Source organism: Triturus cristatus, chromosome 9 (assembly GCF_964204655.1).
Source record: "Triturus cristatus chromosome 9, aTriCri1.1, whole genome shotgun sequence".
NCBI classification, from domain to species: domain Eukaryota; kingdom Metazoa; phylum Chordata; class Amphibia; order Caudata; family Salamandridae; genus Triturus; species Triturus cristatus.
This window is the reverse complement of record NC_140592.1, coordinates 568,412,705-568,435,218: the sequence shown is the minus strand read 5'-3', so window position 1 is coordinate 568,435,218 and position 22,514 is coordinate 568,412,705.

Sequence of the window (22,514 nt, the reverse complement as noted above, 5' to 3'; positions counted from 1 at the left end):
CATGTGTGCCCAGGGCCTGTAAATCAAATGCTGCTGGTGGGCCACCCACAGAAGCAGCTTGTAAAATGTAGCTCAGGCCTGCCATTGCAGAGCCTGTGTGCAGTCCGGGACTTCCATGTCGACTTGGCAAAGGCACCCACTTGCCAGTCCCTAAACCTTCCCTTTTTACATGTCAGTCACCCCTAAGGTAGGCCCAAGGGAAGGGTGCATTGCATGTGAACGGTAGGACATGCCCTGATGAGTGTGGCATGTCCTGGTAGTGAATTACAGCCAATTGTGTTTTTCACTATTGCAAGGCTACCTGTTCCCATAGGTCAGAGCGGCAGTTTGATTATAACATCTTATAGTCCTAACTGACCCAGGGAACAAGGTGGAAAATGAGTTTAGTATGCCTGAACTCAGAATGCTCAAATACATCTTTTAGTGTGGGTGATTTTTACATTTTGTGTTTGAAAATACCACTTTTAGAAAGTAGGTATTTTCTTGTCCATCGATGCAGTATGCCTCTGCCAGGTTTGTATATTCCATGTCTGGTTTGTGAGTGACAGGGGGCTGGAGAGGGCCTTGGGTCCATCAGTCTGATGGGTCAGGGCTGGACTGAATAGGACCTGCATTGAATAGAGAGTAGGGGAAGGAGATTTTCTTTCACTTGCCTGAGCCTTCATAGAATAGAGAGTAGGGGGAGGAGATTTCCTTTCAGCTACCTGGGCCAGGTCTGCTTTCAACAATGCTGTCTTCACCTTCTGCCAGGAAGCTGCACCAGGGAGGACATAACTGGCTTTGGCTGGGCACAGACACCCTCTGCCTTCAGGGGAAACAGGATTTTGCTGTGTAAATATTGGGGCCCAGACTCCAGAACTTTAGATGAATTCTTGGAATCAAGACAAACCTTTGCCAAGGAGAAAAACCAAGGAAGCTGAAGGAGGAGACTTCCCCTGTGCTGTTTGCTGTTTGGGGTTGGCCTGCAGTGGTTACATATTGCCAAGGAAAGGAGAAAAACAACTTTGTGTGTACTTTTACTATCTTGTGGAAGAATTCCTTGCTGGGAATTCTACCTGCAGAGAGGTGCCTGCTGTTGTTTTTGGCCCTCTGGAAACTGCGTGTCGCTGGGAGCTGAAAGTGTGACGCAATGAAGAAGAAGTGTGTCGCTGCCGCAGCAGTTGCCGTCGCAACGCCGAGGAAGCATGTCGCTGCTGCAGCTGTTTGCCGTCGCATCGCCGAAGAACCGTGTCTCATCACCGGAGAAGTGTGTCATCGCCGCAGAGGTTGCCGTTGCATCACCGGAGAAGCATGTCGCAGAGCCTGTTGCGGCTCAAGAAACCATCGACTTCGCCGCACGGCCGTCGGGGGTGCACGCATCGCATCCACATTGTTGCATCGCATCAAAGACGCCATTTTGTCGCATCACACTGGATCATCGCGGCGCCATCTTGACGCATCGCACCAGATCACAGTAAGAAACAGACGCTTCGCCTCCTCTCCGGTAAGGAACAGACGCATCACCTACCCCTGCGCTGCAGAAAAGACAAGGTGTGCCATTTCCCCCGAAGCAAGGAACTGATGCATCACCTTCCCTGCGATCCTTTTGTTTATATTGTGTGACGCATCCAAGGTACTTTGAGAGTAAAGTGTCGCATTTACCATCTACATTGAACTAAGCTATTTCTACCATCTAAAAGTCATATTTTTATTACTGTACTGTGGATTTTTTTTGTTTGGTCTTGTGTTAAGTCTAGTAAAGATTACTTATTTTCTAAACTGGTGTGGTGTCCATTTGTAGTGTTAGTCACTGTATTACTGTATGTGTTCACAAATGCTTTATACACTGCCTCTGAGATAAGCCTGCCTGCTCGTGCCAAGCTACCAAGGGGGTGAGCAGGGGTTATCTTAAGAGAGTAGCCCCCTTACCCTGACTAGAAGCAAGGGTCCCTACTTGGTCACATGTACCTACCTCTACCAACTAGAGACCCCCATTTCTAACACTGACAATATTCTTCTATAGGCTTACATTGTAAGGAGGGTGAACTAAAATGCATTTTCATGCAGTGCGTCTGCCAGGGACTTTAAAGAATGTACAATGTGTGGTAGTATAGTGTAGTTTCTATTTCCCTAATAGGCTCTGCGCATTGGAATAATATACCCTTTAGGTTTGGCATAGGACTGAGGTCCGTATGTCCCTATTGAGTATATTAAACTTAATTACTTTGTGCCATCTAGCTCAGAGGCCACTAGAAATTCCTTGTAAACAAGAAGGAAGTAGTTTCTGGCAACCGCATAAACATGACAACTTTGTTCCCCTTTAGAATCGAAACGCTCTCAGAATCATGGAAACAACAGATAACAGTTTCACTCAGCTAATCGTGCATGCTTAGTTTCTTCAGAGTTAAACAGAAAGAATAGACTGGCGTTTCAATAAAAGGATTTATTGAACAGTCTTGTTTCTCGTGTAAGAGATATGAGCTGTTACAATCGTAAGACAGTATGCAAGATATATTATGTACAGCGTAAGCAGTAGAAAGAAATAATACTGTGCTAGCATTATCTTTTAGCTAGTACACATATATTCATATACATAAACAACACAAGTTAAAAATGTGAGTACTCATAAGATGCTTCTCAAACTAGTTCTACCCCAGTGTACCTAACCTAAGTGTAGTACAAGGTAAGAAGTAGGTGATGTATTCTATAGGCAGTCTAATAGATCGATTGCTATAGTCTGGTATGGTATGGTATGGTATAGTATGCCAAGAGTCCCTCTAGGTTCTAGTCAGCTCCATACCTTTAGAATGAGAGAGGTGAAAATCTCTTTCCGGGTCTCAAACTCCAACACCCCGCGAAGGGAGTCAGAACACTGGAAGCTGGATTCTCTGCGAGCAGGGATGACAGCGTCTCTTGTCAGTGCGTCAGGCCAGGACACGGGCTCCTCTCAAGTCGAGGCCTCCTCTAACTTGCTTGGGCAAGGGAAGGTATATTTATACCTGGTAGGTGCCTTGGAATGTTAGCATTGACGTAGAGTCGAGCAGAGGAAGACGTCAGAAATGAACCCTTAAGGAATAGCGATTCATGCATAATAAATGAGTTCTTGGCGAAATCAATAATCCTGGGCTAGGGAAACTCCCAAGAACTTAAGGGTCTGGCTTCTAAGAACTCGTTGTGATGTTAGGGTGGACGGATGTAGGTGACCATGCCTGTATTTGGATAGCATGGCTAATACCTAAATAAGGATTGGGATCTTATGTCCATATAAGGCCAATGCGAATTGTGCCTATAGAAGGACATGTTTCAGGAAAACCTATATACGGACACCTAAAGCGGAATACAACAGTAGTGTTATGCTTATAAATGAGATAAGTTGTGGTTTTAGTTTAATAAATTGTATTCACATATAAGACTATAGTATAAAATATATACCTTTCCTTATTATTGATATATTCACAGGATTGCACATGGGTTACAGAATTTCTGTGACTTTAAGGCACTTTAAGGTACAATTGCTAGCTGTGGGCCCTAAGCTTACAGATGTGGCATTTAACCTCGAATGTGAAAGTTGTTTTCTACATGCTCCTGACACCTTTCTTGCATCACTGATTTAATAGGGTCTCTATTGTTTGTTTAGTTTGGTAGAATTTGCAAACATTTTCCATGATTGAGGAGATACACTCATTGAATTCATTCCCTTATATTCTGAGATGCTGTGATAGAAATTCTTATATGTTCCTTGCTGTTAAGGCAGACCAATATTGTATGCCGTTTTGGTCCTCCTTTAATTTTTTTAAATTGAGGATTTAAATAACAGTGGTGAAATTATGTTATTAAAATTAACTACATACGTACTGATTGATTTTTTGAGTTTTGCAAAAAATTGTAAAGTATCTTTTCTTCTTATGTTGTATAATTAGCAAACTTTACATTACAACTGTTGGGTCAAGCAGTTATCAGAGAAATATTATTTCTCTGTACAAACTAATGTAATGTTTTAAGATGTTATGCCCTTTAAAGCAATTTATTTGTGAACAGAAAAGGGAGCCTGCTCCTATCACACAACGGTATTGGTTTCCCTGATTAGGAACAAGTTAGATTTATCTGCGTTAGGGACTGCTCCCGCCTCATCCCGGAAAGTTCTGGGTATCCAATACCAGATACATTTTATTTACACTGACAACACCTATGCCTTTAATGGTGTGAGAATGGCCAATTGTGTTCTCATCCTGGCCACGTGTAACAGAAAGGAATTGTTCAATGAAGAGTGGTGTTGGATGTTCAATGCATTAATGATTTTGCTATACGTTACACCACAGATGTTCTACAATAGGCCGTGAGATGAAGTGTGCGCAAAGAGGGTGAGTTATCTGATTTATAACTCATTGATATTGGTAGTTGTTATGATTATAGATATCTGTCCCTCCCGGGACACCGTTCTGCTTTGCCTTGCAGTGTCCCTGCGCGGACACCATACCATCGGTGAGGTCACCAGCTGTGAACTGTCACGATGACAGTTGACAGCTGATCACCGAACTGACTGGATGTGCGTAGCTCCGAACGTTGTACGAGCCTGTGTTGGCGTAATTAATTAAAGAACTCACTTAATCTACTATTTGCATTGGAGTTCCTCACAAAGTGGCGACGAGCGCCAACACAGAACCCACGGACCGAAAAATAACAATTTAAAGAACTGAAGCAGTAACTATTCCTGAAAATTTAAAAAAATAGAAGAAATGATTGCGAGGAAAACAATGTGCACATGATTAGTCTTTAGATTAAGAGACAACTTAACCTTCTGCTACATTCAAGTAAAAGAAAAAACATCGTGCAACGCTGTGAGTACTTAAGGAATTTAACGTAAAAGTACTCTTGAACTAAACTATTCAATCCTCGTAATGATAAAATTATACTACGTAAATTGAAAAAACTGCCGTTTGCCAACTGTCAAAACAAACGGAAACCTTCTGGGGAAACTGTCAGCTGTTTTCGACGTCAGCGTGTCAGTTACATTGATGACGTAGCGGCCATTTTGGGACTTACACTAAATGAAATTCTAGTCAGCGATCTAGTTGGCGTCCGCCCGACGTCGGCGCCACAAATCATCGCGCACCCAGCACTTGCGTGTTTAAAGACGATCTACCAAAGTGAATAGCACAGGACAAGCACACGCTGTGACAAGTAAAAAAAAAAAGTACGGAAATAATCTTTCGGCAGTCGCATGATAAAAAAATTGTAAACAATAAAGCAGCAGCGCGCTTACATTTGATAGACACTGTTTGTTAAATTACAGGGTAAAACGGAAGGCATTAAGACGGTGAAATATGCTTGGTAAGCGCAGCACTTGTGAGCTGTCAAGTTGTGCAAATACATACACACTCGCACATACAACCTCTGACTCTGTCTAGAAACATACTAAATAGGATTTTATATTAAAAGCATATAAATTCAGAGTTAAAGGACTATATAAAATAAATATAGAGGTTAATATGGCTTCTGGATGTGTATGGAACCTTTCCCCTCCTGAAACATTCTTACGTGCTTGGGGTGACCCTGCCCTCAAGTGGGAAGAATGGAGGGAGTATTTCCTAAATTATATCTCTACATTAGAAGAGGATGAAGACGTCAAGGCAGAAAAAAAATACAAAATGCTCATGCATTGTTTAGGTGCAGGAGGAATAAAGGTATACAATGCTATTAACAAAAAGATTAGAGCAGAAAATGAAGGTGATATGTTTACTAACGCCATAGATGATCTCAACACATATTACAAACCAACAGTTTGCGTTGGAATATATCGTTATAAATTCTTCCATAGGAAGCAAGGAGAAAATGAATCAATTGATGATTACGTGGCTGCGCTAAAGAATCTTGCAATAAATTGTCGTTTTGGAGCACTTCATGATGAGTTTATAAGGGATCAAATAGTGATGCAGGGTTCAAACTCTAACATCCAAGACAATTTGTGGGCCAAGGGTGAATACCCCCTGCAAAACATAATAGACATTGCAAGAAAATCCAAGCTCACTGGCCGTTGTGCAAAAGCAGTCCTATCGGAGAAGGAAGGAGACACAGTAAGCAGGGTGTCAGACAGAAAAAACTACAACAAGCAGAAATGGAACCAGAGAAACTATAAACCAATGTACAAGAGAAATGAAACCAAGAACTGGGGGCACTGTTACAGATGTTTGAGCGCATCACACATGGCTAATGACCATAAATGCCCTGCACATGAAGTGAAGTATACACATTGTGGTGTAAAAGGACATTTCGTCAAAGCATGTAATAAAAGGAGGCCACAAATGGTGAAAGTAGTAGAGGATGCAGAAGATAATATTGAGAACGCTCCTGACAATGACGACCTTAACATGTTCATACTGAGCATCGATGAAGAACAAAGCAACGACGTCCACGAAATTAGCACAACTTAAGTCAATTACAAAAACAAGAAAACCAATATGCTGCATGACAATAGGAGGCGTGGAAATTAACATCGTTGCAGACTTTGGATCACCATATACAATAGTTAACGAGGGTGTCTGGAGGGAAAAATTTGAACCAAGAATCGGTGGAAAACTTGAAAAACCTGACATAAAAATCAGATCGTTCACTGGAGAACCCATTGACGTTTGTGGCTACAGAAAATTGAACTATATATACAAGGGTCAGGAGTCTGAAGGTAATCTTTATGTTTCAAAAGTGGGGCCATCGGTACTTGGATGGATGGATCAAGGAGATCTGGGTATCATCCTTGACCCCAGCAAAATTGAACCCGTGTTGAGTTTGTATGACAACAAAGCCTATGCTGATTCTCTACTAAAGAAATTTCCAAAAGTATTTAGTGGAGATGTGGGGGTGTTAAAAGGATATCAACATAGGATCAAACTTAAATCAGTGACAACTCCTGTGATACACAGGGCAAGGAACATCCCATTTGCAATAAAGGATGAAGTAAAGGCCCAATTAGACCAACTTTTGGTTGAAGGAATAATTGAAAAGGTGGATGCATCTGAATGGGTCGCACCACTTGTCGTAGCTAAATGACCCAATGGCAAGTTGAGACTCTGTGTGGATCTACGCGATCTGAATCAGAATATTATAGTGGAACAATATCCACTACCAAAAATTAATGAAATATTGTCTACCACCAAGGGCATAAAGTGGTTTTCAACAATCGACTTAAAATCAGCATATCACCAGGTACCACTGCATCGTGATAGCAAGTCACTAACAACATTCATTACACCAGTTGGGTGTTTTAGGTTTACACGTGTACCTTCCGGCTTGGCCTCAGCAGCCGCAATGTTTCAAAGACTCATGTATAACATCTTCGAAGGAGTGTCGGGAATATTACTCTTCCAAGACGACATCCTAATTATGGGCAAATCTAAGGAAGAGCATGACTGCAGGGTAGAACAAGTGTTAGAAATTCTTAACAGAAAAGGTTTGACTGCAGAGCATTCCAAGTGCAAATTTGCAAGCAATTCAGTCAGCTATCTTGGTCACCAAATAACTGGTGAAGGCATCAGCCCTAAAAGAGAACTAATAAGGGAATCACCAGTGCCTGCAAACAAAGATGAACTGAGATCCTTCTTGGGATTGGTGGAGTTCTACTCAAAGTTCATCAAAACTTTCTCACTGAAGACATACGCCCTAAGACAGCAACTAAAGCTTAAGCACAAATTTAAATGAACAGATGAATGCGAAGGGGCCTTTCAGAATCTAAAAGCAGACATGTGCACAGCCTTACCCCTTCAAGGTTACGACCCTTCTCTACAAAACTTTGTTACAACAGACGCTAGTAATAAGGGGTTAGGCGCCGTGCTCACACAAAAGGACACAAAGGGAGTAGAATACACAGTAGCCTTTGCCTCACGTTCACTTACACAAGCAGAAGAAACATTTTCAGTAATAGAACGTGAGGCGCTAGCTTGTGTGTGGGCCCTGGAACACTTCAGGCAATACATTTGGGGCAGAAAGGTGAATTTGTGCACAGATCATAAGCCCTTAATAATAGTGCTTACAACTCAGGGTTTCTACACATCTTCGCCAAGACTAGCTAGGCTATCGGTACGCCTGTTTGACTACGTGTACAACGTCCAGTATGTCCCAGGAGTAAAAAATGTTGTGGCAGATTATCTAAGCAGAATGCCCGTCGCAACGTCCGGCAGCATCGACATCAACGAAATGGATGAGCTTTGCGTAGCTAATGTCCTCAAAAAATCCTGTGGTATCACTAAAGAAGAGGGGTTCTTAGAGCAAAATAAGGACGACATCATTTGTCTAGTTATAAAAAAAATGACTGAGGGGTGGACAGACAAAAATAAATTAGCAGAACCCCTAAAGCATTTCTGGGAAGTGAAAGACGAATTATCACTAGAAAACGGATTCCTATTGAGAAGAGGTAGATTTATACCACCAAAGGAAATAAGATCAAAGATACTTAAATTATGCCATGAAGGTCACCTGGGAATTGCGAAGACTGAGAGCAGGATCAAGAACATGTATTGGTGGCCTGGTGTCAGCCTTGACGTAGAGAGAACGGTAAGGAACTGCAAATTGTGCATGGACTCTGACAAAACACGGGTGACGTTCAGACCACCCCTGCACCCAATTCCCTGCCCTTCGATGCCGTGGAAGAGAATTGGTATCGACTTAATGGGACCCTTGTCAGATGATCTAGATCAATGGTATGTGATTGTTATTATTGATCACTTCACCAAATGGCTGGAAGTAAAAATTATCAACAAACCTGATACACTTAATGTAGTCAAGTTCATGGACGAAACCTTTGCACGTGAAGGTCTCCCCAAACAGATAGTAAGCGACAATGGGGTGCAATTCACATCAGTGGGCTGGGTTACGGCAGCAAAAAGAGTACACTGGTCTTCACAACAAGTCAAAGAAAGACTCACGCAGGCCCAGCTCAAGAACAAGAAAAACTACGACAACAAGCATGGGTGTAAATATGTGGAAATCAAGGTGGGGGACATTGTTAAGGTAAGGAAAAGTGGACACATTGGTAAGAGTCAAGACAGATACACATCTCCACTGTCTGTACGTGAAGTGTACTGTAATTCCACACTCTTGAGTGACGGTAGGGTATGGCACTTTTCAGCCCTTTCTGCATACAAACATCCTGTGAAGAACAAGGAAGACATCAGGCCCACGGAGTTCACGAGAAACTCTCCTGTGACACCTCAAAGCTACAAGACACCATTCTGTTCCTCAGACTATGAGTCCGACTATGAGTTTCCTGCACCATCTACCACGACAGAAAGCAACATCTCTCGGTCCATCTCTACAGCAGCAAACACATCATCCAATCAGTCTAGTGCAGAGAGAGTTAGACGCATGTTGCCACCTACGCCTTTACGTGACACATCACAACTGGTTAGCAGGAGCCGAGCAGGAAGGTTGTTAGGTCCACCTGCAAAACTAAAAGACTATGTTTGCGAATAGTCCTCATTGCTTTTACTTCTCTGTTTCCTTTTTATTTCCCTCCTTTTCTCTATTCATAAAGTGGGAAGATGTGTTATGATTATAGATATCTGTCCCTCCCGGGACACCGTTCTGTTTTGCCTTGCAGTGCCCCTGCGCGGACACCATGCCATCGGTGAGGTCACCAGCTGTGAACTGTCACGATGACAGTTGACAGCTAATCACCGAACTGACTGGATGTGCGTAGCTCCGAACGTTGTAGGAGCCTGTGTTGGCTTAATTAATTAAAGAACTCACTTAATCTACTATTTGCGTTGGAGTTCCTCACAGTAGTATGTCTATTATAATGTACCAGAGGCCTATTGCACGAGTGAACAGTGAACACCTGAAGGGAATTATACTATGTCTTGGAAAACCAAGGGTCCAGCACTGTTTCTCCAAAGTGATCCAGGAACTTTTTAGGGGGTCAGCGAAGCCTCTTTCCTTCCCTCCGGCCCCTCGCCTGTATGGCGCCCAACATTAATGTATCTGCCCCCACTGCCTCCTGTGATTGGTTTTGGTTGTCCACTGATTTACTAGCTCCTTTGTTTGAGCACCACAGAAGCGGCCCGGTCAGGTCCGCGTACAGCTTGCACCGAGTGCGCACCGGACAGACCATCTATCCTCAGCCGCAGGAGAAACTAAACCAATAAGATGCACCTGCCAGTGAGCCAAGAATACAACAATCAGCATGCTTGTGCCCCCCCCTCTCCCTGTGATGCAAGCAATAAGGAGTTCTGCTGAGGGGGTGAGGCGCCGCTGGGAAGCCGGAGCAAAGCATGTGGCTCCATGCTGCTGTTGTGAGGAGTAATGGAAAGAAACACACCAAGATATGCATCAGGTGCTCCTGACCCTTCCTGTATGAACAAAACAAACTGGATATGATCCCCTTCCGTACCTGGACCCTTGCCAACACCCACTCAGACGTCACTGCCTTCCCAGCCGTTCCTCTGATCAACTGCCATAGCCATCACGTGTGAGCGGCTGACCTTCCATATGGCCGGCCCTCACACCAAGCAGGAGCTCCACCACTGAAGCACTGATAAGGACCGAGGGGGCACTCACCTCATTGCCTTCATCATCTGCAGTTCTGGCTGAAAGATGTTGCTGGAGCATCCATTGTAGAGCACCTCACCTTCACTCTACAGTATTTATTGCTCAAGTGCTGGCAACCTCTGATTCAATAAGTAAGGTACAGGAGATTGCTAAATGTTATCTTTTGCTCTTCAATTAATTGAAACAACAACAACTGACACCTCAGCAAGGCCCGCCAAGAAAATGACTATGGGTGCCAACAGTTATCGGTGCTACTGTACTGCTCATGGTGCCTGTGGAGTTCATAAGAAATGACGTCTATTCTGAAATTATGAACATTTAATGACACTGAGACTTTGCGTTTTCCCTAAATTAGCAATAAAACAAAAATGCCAAACTTGCCTGGAGGGCAAAAGACTATGTTAAATAGAAAGTGAAGAAAAACAGTTACATGTATTATGACATCTTGTATTTGCGCACACCTGCTCCTACAGTGCCTAGTAGATAATGACTTACAGAGTAATAGGGAACATCAGATTTTAAAATCCACAGCTGTAAAGTAAATACACCTACATGAAAATTTCCATTACCTGCCTAATGAGAAGTTGACGTCAATCATAGATTGTTACCAACATCCGAGTTTAGGGGTAGTATTAGGAGGAATCCATCTTGGATTTAAACATAGACCAGTAAGTAGTCCCAAAATCGCACAAGATTATCCGGTGCATGGAAAGAAGGATTTCTTCCCCAAGTACACACACCACAAGTAGCTAATTACTATTTAGGTTTTGTTAAATGTCGCATGTGCAACATTGTCAACATAAACTACCGCTGACAGCGATACCTCCTGCATCGACCGAAGATTGACCAAAAGGTACTAATGATGATGCAACACAGCAATAGTAATTATTTCCCAAGACAGCAACAGCACACATGTGGGACACAATATCTAGACCCAAACACTGATGGACGTTGGACAGTGCAAGGAGGATTAGGAACACCAAGTCATCATTGATGATCAGAAGACGAGAGGTGGAACCGTGTTTAATTTTATGTGGAATCCATCTTGTCTTGTTCGAGTTTTGTAATACTCAATGATGACAAGGCCTAAACATTACTTGCAGAACAAGTAATATGGCCTAAGGTTGAACTTGTGTCCTTTTAGCTTACACAATGAAATATCACAAGCTGTACAATTTCTGTAGCATGTTGCTGCCATACTCTCCAAGCATGGAATGTGTCAATCTATGTTCATATATATAGTAAAGACCAGGGGCCTCATGTACGTAGCCCAATACCGGTCGGTAACGGCCGATTTTCGGTAATTATACCGTTACCGACCGGTATTTAGGCTGTTGACATGTAGGGGGCTCATTTCTGTATTTGGTAATTTACAGAATCGGTAAAATTACCGAATCGGTAATTTTACCGATTCGGTAAATACCGAATACAGTAATGAGATGTAGGGGGACTGTGTGGTGGGTGTGGGGATTCGTTATTTACCACCAACTAATAGTTGGTGGTAAATGACGAATAGGTGTGAAAATGCATTTTTGTGCACTGTGAAGTGTGCAATGTGGCAGACATACATGCCCTTAGGGCATGTATGTGCGCCACATGTGCACACATGGAAGAATCAGGGGTGCAACAGGGTGTCAATGTGACACCCTGCCACCCTTGAATGTGCTCCCCCCATTACCGAATCGGTTTTTACCGATTCGGTAATGAGGCATACCTTCCCATTGATTCAATCAATGGGAAGGTATGCCTCATTACCGAATCGGTAAATACAGATTCGGTAATTACCGACTTACTCCGAATCGGTAACATTTACCGAATTTTTACCTACATACACTTTACCGATTCTTAAATACCGAATCGGTAAGATTCGGTATTTAAGAATCGGTAAAGTGTATGCCACCTACATATGGCCCCAAATGTCAAAAGTTGATTGCACAGGTACAGTGTAAACCCCTGTCTCGACACATTTGATGCTCCCAGCCACCAGGATATGTAGACACTATTACCTGTCGCCATCTGCATCACACATATACCACGAGGTGGTATTTCACTGTAATTTGCTAGACGCTTAATGCTTGTGTAATACTTGCAACTTTCAATCAGCAACACGCCATGTACTTGTCTACAATAGTGAAGAAATTACCTTTTACTGTATTTCTATTGGACATGTACCAAAACGCCTTTTTGTGATTTACAGGAATAAAAGACTGTGATGAACTTCTGCAATTCTGACACTTGGTTTTCTATGCTGTCTGTCCCTGTGTTCTCGTATAAAGCTGCCTTTAAAATTCACCTGTGTCTGTGACTATTTTGTTTAGCCTCAACAGTATCAATCCATGAAACAAATTAGGCTAATGGGGGATTGTAGGCAGTCATTTGCCCAAGAGTAGGCAAAGCAAAGCAGGCGGGAAGGAATTAGCCATCACACTTAATGAAGAGCAAGAGTCAATATTAATTATTTTACTTTTATGGGAGCTACCAGAGTAGATGGAATTGGATCCAATCGGAAACCACTGTATTGAAGGCATTAAATGCCGCTAGACTGAAAGCTTTTGAGAAACAAATGATTCAATGGAAGCTCAAGAGGTATGTGGGAGAGGGTCTCACTACATCATGTGGCATTATGTCAGTTCTGCAGTGAGTTCCTAGAAGACATACTTTGAATCACAGACTTCAATGTTCTGCCTTTGAAACAGGTCAAGGGAATGAGTCTGAAGCCTGTGATTTGGAGTATGTCTTCTGGGACCTCGCCCCAGAACTCACAGGGTAGGTGCAAGAGGTGAACTGGGGTTCAGTGAAGGCCACCAGGAAATTGGTTCTGTAGTTGTTTTGGAAAGTTCTGGGCAAGGGTAGGGAGATCCCAAACATGTTTTGATTAGTATCACAGGCTGTTGGAAATGTTAGGAATGAAAAAGGTCTCCCAAATTCTGTCAGGACTGGAGGCAAGGATTATGCCTTCTTTCTTTACTTTATTTAAATAGAAGCCATTATTCAAACTTAAAAACACAAACTAAAATTCCCATGAAACCTTGGGAATAAAGTAGAACAAATCATCCAATGGGGAAACAGTCCCACAGTAGCCAATTAGGAACCATAGTCCACAACATAGTCTCTCTTCAGTGACCCTTCTCCTTCTTTCTTCGCTGCTGCGCAGCGGAGTTAAATATTTTCTTGTTTCCTTCTATGTAATTGCTTATTACGCTGTGCATAGTTATTTTGGATTGCTGTGATCAATGGCACTGCTTGTACATGACTGCTCCTTTAATTTGTGGTTTTACCACTCTACCATTTCGTGGTGTTTCATCTTGTTTATCTTTGGTATCTTTACGGCTGCTGGAACGCTCTGCACTTCTTCGCAGCATCTGTTGGTGCAGATCCTGTGGTGGGGTCCTCCCACCGCTAGAGGGCGCTGTGGCGCAGTGGGACCGCAGCGCGCAAGTTTCTAATTCCTCACAGCAGAGGAGAGACTGCACGCCGGCGGCCCACCAGAGCCTTGCCGCCTGAGGAGACGCTCCAACAGGGGTCCGTATTAACGATCTGTCTGCTCTGGCAGTGTAAAATGCGGCCAATCACACCGGTTTCACTTTTGATGCCCTGCAGTGCAGGGTCAGTATTACTGCCTTTCCTATGCCCTTAGGGCTCAATATTATGTGTAGGCTCCAGAAGCCTATGGGGACATGCTCCCAGGCTGGCCACTAGTTATTTAGGACAAGGGCGATGTGTCCTGGGCCTAGACCCTGCTGAAAGCAAGGCTTTGCCCGCAAATAACTTTGTGGCTATCACCCAGCCTCCCCATAAGAGACTGGGAGCTCCCACCATACTGAACCCTCCCTGGGTCTTCTCTAGTACTTGGCTCCTATCCTTTCACACCCACGCTGTTTACCTGTGTCCCGACCACGGAGTTTGAGGAGTACACCCAAGGGGTAGAAGATCCCCTGACAGCCCTCTTATGGGACGAAAATTTCTATGATGCGGTGGACGCATCTATTTAAAGGACAGTGTCAGAGGCCATAGCCCCCTTGGAGGAATGGCTCTCAGCCAAGGCCTGTGCTAAATTGTCGGGGGTCCCTCCCGACCCCTACTTTCTTCCTGACACCATAGTGACCCGTACACTTACAGACCAGGATCCAGTCCGGGCGAAGTGTCACCGCGGTGGATCTGAATGCCTTTGACCAGCTAAAACAAGCCTTCTTGGCAAGCAACCCCCCTTCCCTTCCTTCTAAGGACACTATGGAGCCAGCCACTGATTCCTCTAAGCCAGTTCATGGGGATGGGGACGATGAACCCGGTCCTTCCAGACCATGGCTTGCCTCCAGCCCCTCTCAGGCTTCGCCGAGCGGACAGGATACTCCATCAGACATGCTTGACCCGAACGAGATAGTTCATCCCCGGTCCTCCGAATGGGCCCCAGATGAGGATATTGTGAATTACAGGGCCCATTTGGAGACTCCTAGATAAGGAATCCCGTAACTGTTCTGCGCCCCTCGGAGAGGAAGATGGCCCTTACTCCAGAAATCAAGCGTTCATGTCAACCTTTCTTCAAAACTTTCTTAAGGACCCAAAAAAGGGTATTGACAGGTCCTGGAAGGCATGCCAGGAAAAGCTTCTGGACACCCTGGACCCCTTATGAAAATTCTTGAAAGGGCAAGTGGCCGCCCTCGTGTATGAAAAGATTGCTTCTCTCCTCTCCAAAGGAGCCATCTGTCCCTTGACTTCACATCCCCGTGGGTTCATCAGCAACCTCTTTCTGGTCGACAAGGTCAATGGCGGACATCGACCGGTCATCAACCTCTGCGAGTTCAACAAGTGGCTAGTTTACTGCCACTTCAAAATGGAGGGAATTCATCTCCTGTAAGATGTTCTTTGACCTCTGGATTGGATGGTATGATTGGACCTAAAAGACGCTTACCTCTCTATCCCGATTTCCCCTCTCCCACAGGAGGTCCCTTCAATTTGTTTTGCGCCAACAGATGTTCGAGTTCACCGCACTGACCTTCGGTCTCTCCTCAGCCCTGTGGTGTTTCAAGAAGGTTCTCAAATCGGTTGTGGAGTACCTGAGTGCTCGGGGATATGTTTGATAGTGTATCTGGGCGATCTTTTCCTAATGGGCCAGTGCCCTCGAAAACTGTCCATCCACCTCCAAACATCAGTAGGTCTCCTTCAGAGCCTGGGTTTGTAGTAACCAGATCCTTCTTGATCCCAGCTCAGAAGGTGACCTTCCTGGGTTTTTCCATAGACTCAGCCTTGCCCACCCTGAGCCTGCCCTCCAGGAAGTTGTTGGAAATTCAGCACGAGTTGAAACGCACCCTCTCCAAATGACAGGTCTCGCTCAGACAGTTAGCTCGGGTGGTGGGCTTCCTCTCTTCATCAATTCAGGCCTTCTTGCTGGGGCCCCTTCGTTGTCGGGCGCAACAACGCCTGAAAGCAACATATCTGCGAAGAGGCCTCCCCTACTCTCACAGGGTGCTGCTCACCGAGGAGGCGCAGGAAGAGATCAGATGACTCGTTTATTTGGACGACTGGAACGGCCGAGCGATCTTCGGGTCCGCCCCAGACATGGTTATAGATTCAGTGCTAGCAGGCCAGGCTGGGGTGCCAGTTGCGCCGATTTTTCCACTGGAGGATTGTGGTCTCCACAACAGAGATTGCATATCAACTGTTTGGAGCTCCTGCCAGGCTCCTTCGTGGTACGTTGCTGGACGGAGGATTCCATCCAACCCTATGTCTCCTCAAGAATGACAACATATCGGTGGTCCAGTATATCAACCATCTAGGGGGCACCCGCTCCAAAGCCCTCTCAGACCTTGCCACCAGTTTTTGGCAGCATTGCCTGGACCGTCAGATATCGGTCACAGCGGAGTACTTGTCAGGTCAGGAGAACCAAGTGTCCAACTTACAGTCTTGCAATTTCAAAGCCTCCAGCCTTTGGAAACTCCACTCAGATGTCTTTGCGTTCATTCAGAGATGATAGGGTCCTTTTTCTGTGGATGTTTTCACCTCGAGACTGGACCACCAGCTACCCCGGTTTTTCAGCTGGAGACCAGACCCCCTGGCAGTGGCCACAGATGTGTTTCTCCAGGATTGCAATGATCACGAGAACTTCTGTGCAGGTCAGGATGCAGAGGGCGGAAGTGGTCCTCATCACTCCATGTTTGAAGATCGCAAGTATGGTTTCAAGTTCTACTTGAATTTTCCTGGGATTCTCCAATCCCACTCCCCCTGTTTCCAACTCTCCTTCTGAATCGCGACCAATTTCCACATCCGTTGACTCGGGAGGAGTCATTGACCCTCATGGTGTGGCAGATTATAGGGGCTGATGGTTGGTCCAGGCCATGTCAAAGGCCTGGTCCGACAGCACGGTCAAGAGGTACCGGTCCGCATGGGGTAGATAGACCCATTGGTGTATGCGACTGAGTATCGATCCTGTGGATGCTGATCTAGTGCATGTCCTACTTTGTTCAAAAAGTTGCAAATATTTATAAATCCTTCTCTAATCATCCCATGACGCCAGGACACCCCTCAATTCCTACATCTTACCCCTCCTTGGAGAGCATCCCCCCAATCTCACAAGAAGAATTCACTGCTCTCAGCTCCAAAGTTAAATCGGGGTCTCCTCTCGACCCTATGAGACCAACTCTATACCGAGAATGTCTCTCGGTTCTCCTTCCGCCGTTACTCGCGACTATCAATTTCTCCTTCAGCAGGGCTCTGGTTCCTCTTGCCTGGAAACAGGCCAGGGTACGTCCCCTATTGAAAAAACCCCTCCTTGACCCCACTAAGCCCGAGAACTTTCGGCCGATCTCTCTTCTACCATGGGTGGCCAAGGTAGCTGAGGCACATGCCAATAAAGTTCTCTCTGAACATATAAACAAAACAAAGATTTTAGATCAATCCCAGAATGGATTTCGTGCAGGTTATAGCACTGAAACCGCCCTCTTAGCTGTGAGCGAAAACCTACGTTCCATCCTTGATAAAGGCCAAACAGCGGCACTCGTATTACTCGACCTGAGTGCCGCGTTTGACACGGTCTCTCATCAGATCCTCCTGCGCTGGCTTGAAGAAGCCGGGATTAAAGATCTCGCTCTTGAATGGTTTCGTTCCTTTCTGACTGACAGATCTTTTCAAGTTTTTGCCCCTCCTTTTGCTTCCTCCATTAAACCTATTAAGCAGGGGGTTCCACAGGGCTCGGCGCTCAGCCCGGCTCTGTTTAACCTTTACGTACAACCCTTAGCCGCAGTCGCCCATCACCATGGTCTTTCCATGGTTTCTTACGCGGACGACACCCAGCTCATGGCAGCTCTTTCAGATGATCATGCTCACGATGCCTCTCATTTCCAGACTGGCCTTGAAGCTATTGCGGGCTGGTTAACAGAGAACTGTCTCCAGCTCAATGCCAGTAAATCAGAGGTTCTTCTGGTAGGCAGGGACAAGGAGCTCTGGAACTCCCATTGGTGGCCTCCATCCCTGGGACCTGCCCCCACCCCTAAACTGGTGGTGAAGAACCTCGGGTTTCTGTTCGATTCGTCCTTGAGCTTTCAAGAGCATACCAAAAAAATAGCTGGCACCTGCTTTGGTCTTCTACGTGCTTTAAGACCCACGCTCCGGTTTTTTGACTCGGCTACACGCCAATTTATAATCCAGGCCACCATTCTTTCAAGACTAGACTATGCCAATTCTCTGCTGCTAGGGGCTAATAAGGCGGAACTTAATCATCTTCAGCGCATTCAATACTCTGCAGCTCGTGCCATCCTTGGTCTCTCGAGATCATGCTCAGGAGCAGGAGCCATCCGAAGCCTTCATTGGCTGCCGATCTCTAAAAGAATTGAATACAAATCCCTCTGCCTTACTTTTAAAAATTTTTAATTTGCTACCCCCGAGATCCTGTCTGACTTGATCACCCCATACATTCCTAATCGTGTGTTGCGCTCTTCTGAATTAATGCTAGCTTCTGTCCCCAGAGTTAAGAGATCGAGAGCCGGGGGCAAGTCTTTCCGTCTTTTGGCATCCAAGCTTTGGAACTCCTTGCTGTTGAAAATCCGCAGTCTGGACTGTTTGACCACATTCCGCAAAGCTATCAAGACAGTTCTCTTCCCCATGGATTAATCTTCTCTCCTCAGGATACTGCTGCTAGCGCCGGGACGCCCCTTCGTTGGGGCAGCTGTGCGCTTTATAAAGGAGCTTAACATAACATGTCCTTAATTTTTTGGCCAACTTGTCTTCGAGTGGCCTAGCCTACAGATCAGTGAATACCTTTTGCTCAGCTAAGTCAGCTGGTCACGCTCCACTCAACGACGTGGCGGTTGGGGAACACTCCTTCGTGTGTCACCTTTTGAAGGGGATCAGACTCTCCCTTCTACCAGAACCCCGCTATTCGGTGCTTTGGGATGTAAACCAGTTGCTTAACTTATTTATTTCCTGGCAACCTCACCGTTTCCTCTCAAGGAAGTATCTTTCCGCTAAGCTAACTATGCTGCTCTGCCTCATTTCCACAGAATCTTCTCCCCCAATGGGGTGACGTTTATACTCCATAGAAGGACAAAGTGCCACACCAGAGTCATAACCTACCCAGAGTTTCTGGAGTCACCCAAGTTGTATGTCGTCCAGTGCCTGAAAGCATATGAGGAACTTACCGAAGAGTTTTGTCCCCCATGTGAGCACCAACTCCTCATTGCCCTGCGAAAGCTGTTTAAAGTGGTCTCCTCCCTAACCATCGCTAGGTGGTTCAGGTGGGTGATGCAAGAGGCAGGGATTGATCTCTAGATTTTTGGGGCCCATTCAGCATGTAGTGCCATGGTTTCAAAAGAATTCGCCTTGTGTGCCCGTTTGGAGGATATCCTCAACATGGCGGACTGGTCTTCGGACTCTACCTTCAAAAGGTTTTATTTTAAGCCAGTGCTGGATATAGCTCACCTCGTAGTGAGCAAGCTTTAAACAAGCATAATTCTTGCCTCCAGTCCTGACATAGAATGAAAAATGTACTAGCTACCGTAACAGAAAGTTTAAATTCTATTAAGGACTTGGAGGCAAGCATTATCCCACCCTGTGCAGTTCTGCAGAATTTTGCCCTCCCCATACAGAGTAAGTACTGCAGTTTTTCCGGATTTGAGACTTTGTTGATTTATATGATGGGATATCTTGCACTTTTTTTGAACGCTTACACTGCCTTTTCCTCTGCAGGTTCAAGTACGTGAATGTCTTTCTGTGGTTACAACTTTCCCTTTGTTGTTGTAGGGACAGATGCGAATAAACAAGACTCATGAAGGTGGTCCAACGGCTGACTTTGCGCATTGAAAGAGGGAGAAGGGTCACTGAAGATGGACTATATTGTGGAATATGGCTCCTGATTGGCTACTGTGGGACTGTTTCCCCATTAGATGATGTGTTCTACTTTATACCCAAGGTTTCATGGGAATTGTAGTTTGTGTTTTTAAGCTTGAATAATGGCTGCTATTTATAGAAAGTGAAGAAAGAAGGCATAATCCTTGCCTCTGAGTCCTTAATAGAATTGAAACTTTCCATTACAATAGCTAGGAAACTTTTCATTATCGCATGAACAGGGCAGGAATTTTGCAAACAATAGAATCTTATTGTTGTACTTATTTGCAAATGATGTCAGACTACTCACCTGTCTGAAGACTTTGAGAACATACCAGATTGTTCTCCAGGAGTTATCAGTGGACAAACCAAGTGAATGGCTTGGTGGGGGACTCCGTTATTCTGAGTGGAATTATTTAACTCTGATTATTCTGTGCACCTTATCTTCTGAGTCTAACACATTACACAGTGGATTTCTTGGGGTGGCAGAAGCGTTTCTCTTATTCCATTCTTTATTATTTGTTTCTATGGTAAATTGAAAACAGAATTAAAACTTTATTGAACCTTAAAAGAAAATTAGGATAACATCTTAAGAAGCAGTGAATTGGCAAAGCTCCGGAAAATCAATAGTCTCTTAGCGGTTCTCTGGATTTTGCTAAAGAGAGACAGGTGAACTCCCGTTACTGCAGACACCAGTAAAGTGAGGACTTTTCACAATCTGTACAGAGTGTATCTTTTCATGCGAATCCTACTATTTGGATCTATATCCACTCTAATTCTCGTATCTTATGACATGCTTAGTGCATTCAAAGTTTCCAAACAAAATCAGAAGTGCATTCACTATCCATTGTGTTGAGGTTAGAGATACCTTTTTGTGATCTATGTGCTTAGATGGAGATCAAGACAATGCATCAGTTAGTATTTTTGGACTGCAGAGCAAGGCACGCTTGGGCAAAAGAGGCTGTGACCGTCAATCAAATGGGGGGAACGAACCCCATATGTCTGTGTGCCAGAGTCTCAGGAGAATCATCAATGGGTCTTTCACTTGAGTGTCCTATTCTACAAGTGATTGGCCTCCTCCACCAGGAGGGAGACTGTTTGGATGACATTGACAGATTATGACAAGTGTATTTTAAAATTATCTCCTGTTCTGTTGATGTGCTTTATTGTGAAAAGTAAATAAGGATAGGGATAAGGTTAAGAACAAGTCGGTGTCATGTAGATAAGTTACTGGTCCACAGCACCTTGTGGTCAGGTCAACATGTTTCAGCCTGGAAACGCCCATACAGGTCGGTGGCCTTCCTCAACACTTTACCTTTAGATCAAGACAAACCATTCCAGGTCCTCTTTCATCCCATGGGGTAATTTCAATTAACCCTTAATGTATTTAAACAGACTGAAATTGGCAATTCTTACGCTTTAGCATGCAGACCTTAAATAATTGATTTTAACCAACCAACTGTTCTGCATAGATTAACAGCCACTTGACCAGTTTAAGTTCACTCTGAATTTATAAAAGATGTGGCATTTCAAAATATCGTAAATAAATGCATTTGCGAGTAACAATGCAATCAATGAATCAATAAAAACTTCATTCAGGTTTTGTAAAGAAAAAACCTCAAAGTCAAAAATACAACACAAATACACATAAAAACGACAATAAAATAAATGAAGAAATTATACGAAATGGCTCCATGTCCGGTTTTTCACTGCCCCTGATGATTAATCAGAAGTCGCTCTGCGCCTAACTGCAGCCTTTAAAATGCTAAGAACATTCCATACAGTGCTCCCTGAAAGCATTAGTAAAAAATAAAGGCGGGTCGCACTTGTTTAAAATTGGCTTGTTTTAAAATAGGGATTAAAAAGGTCTTTCTAGGCACATCATAATCACTACAGAACATTACAAACTTAAGCATGTCCTGTGGAGACGTGCCGCTGCAGCCACAGGGTAGCAATCTGTCGCCTTTCTTGCTCTCTCTAGGATGAATTAGAAGAAGATGAAATAAATCAAGGCGAAATGTAGTCATTAAAAAATGGTCATGTGAACTGGGGAGCCCTAAAAGATAAGGTTCAGTGGGAGGAGCCGTTTTCAGAAGGGTGTATCTATGTACACTGGGCTTCCTTTAACTCACATTCTTCCCTTTCCATCGCTCGCAATCTAAACAAGCATTGGCATAGCCAATAGGTCTCGCTTTTGGGACCTTCTAAGTATTTAGTTATGCAGCACAATATCCTTGGTGCAACCACATCAACTGTTGCGTGGCTAAACACTTATAAGGTCCCAAAGGCGAGACCTATTGGCTATGCCAATGCTTGGTGTGGCTGTGTGTGGTTGTGTGTGTTCGTGTGTGGTTGTGTGTGTATGTGTGGTTGTGTGTGTGTATGTGTGGTTGTGTGTGTGTGTGTGTGTGGTTGTGTGTGTGTGAGCGGGATGAATCAGTGAGGTCCACAACAAGAGAGGTTTCAATGGGAATAATTTTCTACACACATTTAATTGATTATGCCAGAATTGCCCTTCGTAATTTGTGTCCTTATCCACCACTTCTTGGGCTTTTACAATGTCCACGAATCCTGGTTCAGTTGTGAGAGTACTGTCTTGCCTCAGGCTTCTTCCTCAAAAAAAATAAATACCAAAAACAAAAAAAAATGGTGTGAGATTATGTCTTCTCTTTCACACTATCACC